Source organism: Paramisgurnus dabryanus, chromosome 10, assembly GCF_030506205.2.
Source record: "Paramisgurnus dabryanus chromosome 10, PD_genome_1.1, whole genome shotgun sequence".
NCBI lineage: Eukaryota > Metazoa > Chordata > Actinopteri > Cypriniformes > Cobitidae > Paramisgurnus > Paramisgurnus dabryanus.
Window position 1 is genome coordinate 30,327,833 of NC_133346.1, and position 6,000 is coordinate 30,333,832.

At 39.3% G+C, this 6,000-nt stretch overlaps 1 long non-coding RNA gene across 1 annotated transcript in view; it reads right to left on the minus strand.

Annotated features, from left to right (window-relative positions):
• Window positions 1–2,898, minus strand: part of LOC135718230 (uncharacterized) — a 35,268-nt gene extending 32,370 nt beyond the window's left edge. The window contains exon 1 of the long non-coding RNA XR_012337804.1: window positions 2,065–2,898. This is a non-coding gene — a long non-coding RNA (uncharacterized lncRNA). The remainder of the gene's footprint in view (window positions 1–2,064) is intronic.
• Window positions 2,899–6,000: the final 3,102 nt, after the last annotated feature.

Genomic DNA, 6,000 nt, shown 5'->3' on the forward strand with positions numbered 1-6,000 from the left:
ATCCACCTCGCAATCGCGTCTCCACCCCATCGCACACCACCCCGCCCCTCTCGTGCCTGCGACATGAAATTTGTGTCAGTGTATGTTAGCTAGCGAAGCAGCAACATCTCACTAATGGAAAAAACTAACCGACAGCAGCAAGCTTCTTGTCCCTACAGTAAAGGTTAGAAGAAAAGGGAAGTCTGTAGAGGAAAGAGCAGAGGTAAAAAAAGTGTGAAAAACGCCGGACTCTAAGTAGAATCAATAAAGGGTCCGCAATTGACCGTTGGAGGAAGCTTCAGGGAGATTTGGGGCTGAAAACCGACGCCGACATGGCGGACTTTTTGTTGAACAGGTACGCATCTATTTATACTTTTATTGTGTGAGGTTACATAAATATATTTTTATGAGTCTGACAACATGCTGCCGGTCGGCATTGGAATGTTAGCCGTTTAGCATCGCGTATCACGGGTCAAAGTAATTATATTTACAAATATTGTGTGTGGTGTTAGATAAATCTTTTTATCAGTCTGGTAACAACATGCTCATGCTGCCGGTCGGCATTGGAATGTTAGCCGTTTAGCATCGCGTATCACGGGTCAAAGTAATTATATTTACAAAGTCATTTCTTGAAGCTCAGGAGGGAAAACGTATGCCAAACGTTGTTGTGAATGTAAATAACGTCAATTGCAATCATAATTGTAATTGTTCATTCCTTCAAGGCTTTATGTGTTTACTGCTCGGTAAATCTCTGTTCTGATGTTTACTACCGGTGATCAAAGCTTGAATGAGTGACGTTGTTCAGTTCGTTTCCCGGTGGGAGGGATCAGGTAGCACAGAGGGGCGGGATGAGTTTTTTAAAACTTACTAACCGTCTCAGGCTTTCTCAACCGATTTTCAACATCGTAGACTACAGCTTTAATATAAAGTACTCATTTGGTTTATTTGATTGTGACAGTCCCTCTATCACCAATCAATCACAAATCATCACTTTATGCTTCTCTTTCTCAGTGGATAAACTGAATCAAAGCTGCTGTTATCTGCAGTTATACATTTTACAGAGACCAGTAGCCTATTCATTAGATTTTAAGAACTTTTTTGGCACTTTTATCAGAAGGAAAGCATAGTAGAAGTGTATGAAATAATAATAAAGACTCTAATTGTCAGTCATTTAAACTCAGTAAAACCTTTATTTCAATTTAATTTGTAAAATATGATTAGATTTGTATTGTAATCCATTTTTACGCAGTTTTTCCAACTATTTTATACAGAAATAGCTAAAATCCACACTATTATCAATTGGTTAAGGACTTAAAAATTATTACCACAACACTCCCCCCCCCCCCCAAAAAAAAAAAAATCTCACTCCAAGCTGAACTCAGAAGTTGGCAGCTCTGCTATTAATTTATTTAATTCATCTATATGCACAAAGACAATATGACCTTTTTGTCCCCTTTTTGTTTTATAGAGTAGATTAAGAGAGTGGAAGTTGCAGCAGCCGCGAGGACAGTTGAAAGTGCAGGCAGTGACAATCAGTCACTTGAAGGAGTCAGTTGGTCGAGGGCAAGGCACTGTGTTAAAAAAAAATCACTTCTATACCTATTATATAAATTTTATATCCATATGTTTTTATATTAATAAAAACATGATTGGTTCAGTAACTTTAGTTTGAAATTCATTATCTTTAATTATTAAATAAAATAAAGAAAACTATTATTGGATGATCTAACTTTTATTGTATGAACTGAAGTATAAAATACTTCTATACATATTATATAAATTATATCAATTTATTTATATGCATATGTACTTATATTAATATGATTGGTACAGTTTGAAATTCATTATCTTTTATTATTAAATCAAATTAAATAAAAATAAATTAAACTATTATGGGATGGCCAAAATGTACTTAATATGTAACTAAGTTATGGAACAGCATGTAATAAGCTGCAACTGTTAAACATATGTAACAGGTGTCATGACTCCTGGGTGATCGGTGGTGTGTGTGTGTGTGTGTGTGTGTGTGTGTGTGTGTGTGTGTGTGTGTGTGTGTGTGTGTGTGTGTTGTGTTTGTTTATTTACCTGTTGGTGACGGCTCCTCGTGTGCACTAGCCCTGCCTGCTCGTTTCGGTAATGGTTCACCTGTTGTGTCTCTTTAGTGTTTTCCTTTAAATAGCACGTTGTCCTGTCTCTCGTCGCGCGCTCATTGTTTCAGTGGGTCACAGTCCTGCTGCCTTGCCATGTCCTGTCGAATGTTCTGTGTTTCTCTCTCTCTCTTCTGCAATCTCAGGTTTGGTCCCCGGTATCCGGAAGCTTGTCAATGCCCGGGGTTCACACGCCTGTGGATGTACGTGAACTTGCCCTCGAATGAACTCTGCCTGTTTTCCCGGTATAGCTGGTTCGCTTAGTTTTTAGGCGGTACACCAGTCTCTTCCGGGTTCCAGCGGCTTTCTTCAGTTGTGTGTGTATCATACTGTCTGTCATCTACCGGGTGTGGATTTATCCCCGGTCCATGACCAGAGTGGATTACCAGCTTCTCCGGTTTACTTCACCCTCACCTTTAGTCGTGTGTGTGTCATACCCTCTGTCGTGTGAGGTGATCTTGCCGTCTGTCATCAGCCGTGTGTGGATTTCTCCCAGGTCCAAGACCACAGTGGATTATCAGTCTCCAGGTTCCGGTTCACTCTCATCTTCAGTCGTGTGTATCATACCAACTCCCCGGTCTCCATCCAGAATGGGTTTGGCAGTGGTCGTCGCGTGTGGCTCTCCTGTGAACTGTGTTTTTTGCTCTGTCTCACTCTCTTTCTCTCTTCACAATAAATTTGTGAACTTGCATTGACTCCGAGACATTTTGTGACAACAGGTCGAGTCTGTTACAAAGCTAACTACTGGTGTAATAAAATGTTTTGTTACATATGTGTTACAATGTAATCATATTGAAAGTACTTTGTGTAGTATGTAATAACAAGTACCTACATATGTTACTAGTTACATAGTTCACAGTTTAAATACATGAATTAGCTTCTTAATTACATTTAAATGACAGAATATTACACAGGTAAAAGCAACGTAAAATAAAGTGTATCAAAAGTGTACTTTATGTGTATCTACATACCTTATCCATCTGTAACATAGTTTGATATTTGATATTTTTATAATTCAAAACCTTTATTATTATGCTTTAAAACAATAGAACACTAGAATAAAATGTCTTTTAAAACATTGCTAAGCAAAACAGAAACTTAAACACATTTTAAGTGCATTCTTACATAATGGAAATGCTTTTGAAAAAAACTAAAGAGAAAATAAAAATAGCCCCAATAGAAAACTATAACATTAATACACAATTACATATTATGGTGCTTATCTGTGTTTGTAATTTATTGGCAGAAGCTTCCCTTTAGCTTTTAACTCTTCAATTTTAGTACTGACCTCTGGAGTCAATAGTCCCTTTCACACATGCAGTCTTTACTGGTAGATTGCAGTTAACAGGTCATGTGTGAACAGAACCTTTCCGGTAAATCAGTGCTGCCATTTTACCAGTAAGAGAGGTTGTAAGATTACCAGTAATTTACCGGTAACCGCTATGTGTGAACGAAAAATATAGGCTTACCGGCATTTAGAATTAGAGACTGACCGATAAAGGATTTTTACGGCCGATACCAATACAAATGTTTTTTTGTTTTAAAATCCGTTATATAGGCCGATATTTTAATTTTTATTTCAGAAATGCGCAACAAAACATTAACAGATTTCCCTAACATTAATTATTTGTACTTATTTATGAGTTTTAACTAAAATAATATGATAATGCATTTTAAAAAGAAACTTGTTTCTTTTATTGTCTCGTGACCAACTCACCATGAACTCACTTAACCGTTGTTCTCTCTGCCCGACTCTGGCTGGATCAGCAGGTTGCAGGATGTGTGACGCGTTATAAACGAGTGTTGCCAACAGGGAGGTTGTAGAGTGCCCTCTAGTGGACAAACTATACAACGGCAACACTCATGACATGATTGAAGGCTGTTTCGTCCGGGTTTTTTATATTCATTTATCGGCCATTATGAATGCTGATACCGATAGTTTGGAAAATGCCTAATATCGGGCGATAATATCGGCCTGCCGATATATCGGTCGGGCTCTATTTAGAATGGACAACGTCAGACCGCGCTAACAGCTTTGGGCCAATCATAATGTTTTTATAGGTGTGACGTGTTTACCCCTGCAGTGTTTATGGACGTTTCCACACACACACATGCTGCTTAAAAGTCAAGGACACCTAAGGTTAACATCCACATTTCTTCACCAAAGTTGTTTAAAACAGCTTACCATCTATTTGCTGAATTGCCGACGTCCTTAGTACATTCTCTGTGAACTGAGGCCTAATGTGCAAACACAGGTTTCTTTCGACGTCGCCTAACGCATGTTGTTTGGTCACGAGCAACTTCGCGACCGTCAGCGTTTGCCACAAATGTGAAAACAACAAAATACGGGCCGTGGATATGAAGTCATAACCCGCCATTGTTAAGACGGAACGTCACTGCATGTGAGAACAGCACATTTTTGTATTTACTGGTAAATTCATTCTTGTAAATTCATGGTAATTTACCAGAATTACTGTGTGAAAGAGGCTATTGACTCTGCACAACGCTTAGAGTAGTCTAAAAGCTTCTCCTTTTTTTGGGTTAAATGGTGGAAGGTTCTTTAAGAATTTTGGACAAGCAATTGCAATTTCTGCCAGGGGAGCAGACAGCGCCAGTGTGTTCTGGTCCACACCTACAATTTTTTAAAGGACTTAGTCATGCTCCCCTGACTCTTGTATACCTTCAGAACTTTGTTGTACCCAGGGTTTAAATTGGGCCGGGGCCGTCCGGGGCTAAGCCCCGGCACATAGGCTGAAGGTCTCGCTCTGCTCTTGCCAGTGTTCCCGCTGCGCTGGTGCGTGTGTACTCGCTGCACTAGTGCATGTGCACTGACGCAAAGAGAATAATGTGTTTCCATTCAGTATGGGGCATACTCACCAACGCAAGCTCAACAATTTGCGCGAGCAGATTACATATAAAGTAAATGCAAAGACGCAATCAGACACATCCTCCCCTGGGGCGATGCAAATGACGTGAATCGGGGAGCATAATTGCCGCGAAAACATGCGCTTCTCCCTTTAAACGCGTCTTCTGCTGCAAGTAATGCAACTCAAGCAAAAAAACTCAACTTCAATAACACACTCTCACGCAAGATCATTCTACATTTAACTCTTTCACCGCCAGCATTTTTTCAAAAAAAGTTGCCAGCCAGCGCCAGCTTTAATGCCTTCCAGAAAATGTTGTTCTTTAAATATATAAACATACAATATACCAAATGAAAGAACAGACCCTCTGCTTTCAAACTAAAAAAACGTTTCTTCCTACCTTCAGTGGTTCTTTTGTAATCAGCTTTTGAATATGGGTAGGTTTCTGCAAAAACACCACATTTTGAGCAAAAAGCAGAGAGATCCCATTCAGAGCAATCTTTAAAACAGACACGGACATGCAGCCGCTTGCCATAGGGCAATATTTCCGGGGTTAAAAAATTGCGGAAAGACGGAAAATCTCGTCATTGGCGGGGAAGCGCTTTCTCTTAATTGACGAGATATCTCATCAATGGCGGTGAAAGAGTTAAGAGACGAGAGAGAGGTAAGAATGGTGCCCAGGTCGAGAAAACTTAATAGAAGACTAGAAACGTGTAAAGGATTAAAGTATGTATGTCACTCACCTAATTACAGTATGTTAACTGGATAACACTGGATATAACTATTGTATAGTTTAATAAAATAATGTATTTTGATTACACACATCAAACCTAACTATATGATTGTTTTAGCTGCTGACCAGCATAGGAAACTCTATGGCAAATTTATAAGACATGTTGCTGATACAGTACTGTGTGTAGTACCTTTTCTTGTTAAGTAAGTCTTTTTGGGTATCCTATGTAGGGTTGGCTACCGAAACCCGGTGCCATGCCTAAATGTGCGGTACCTAC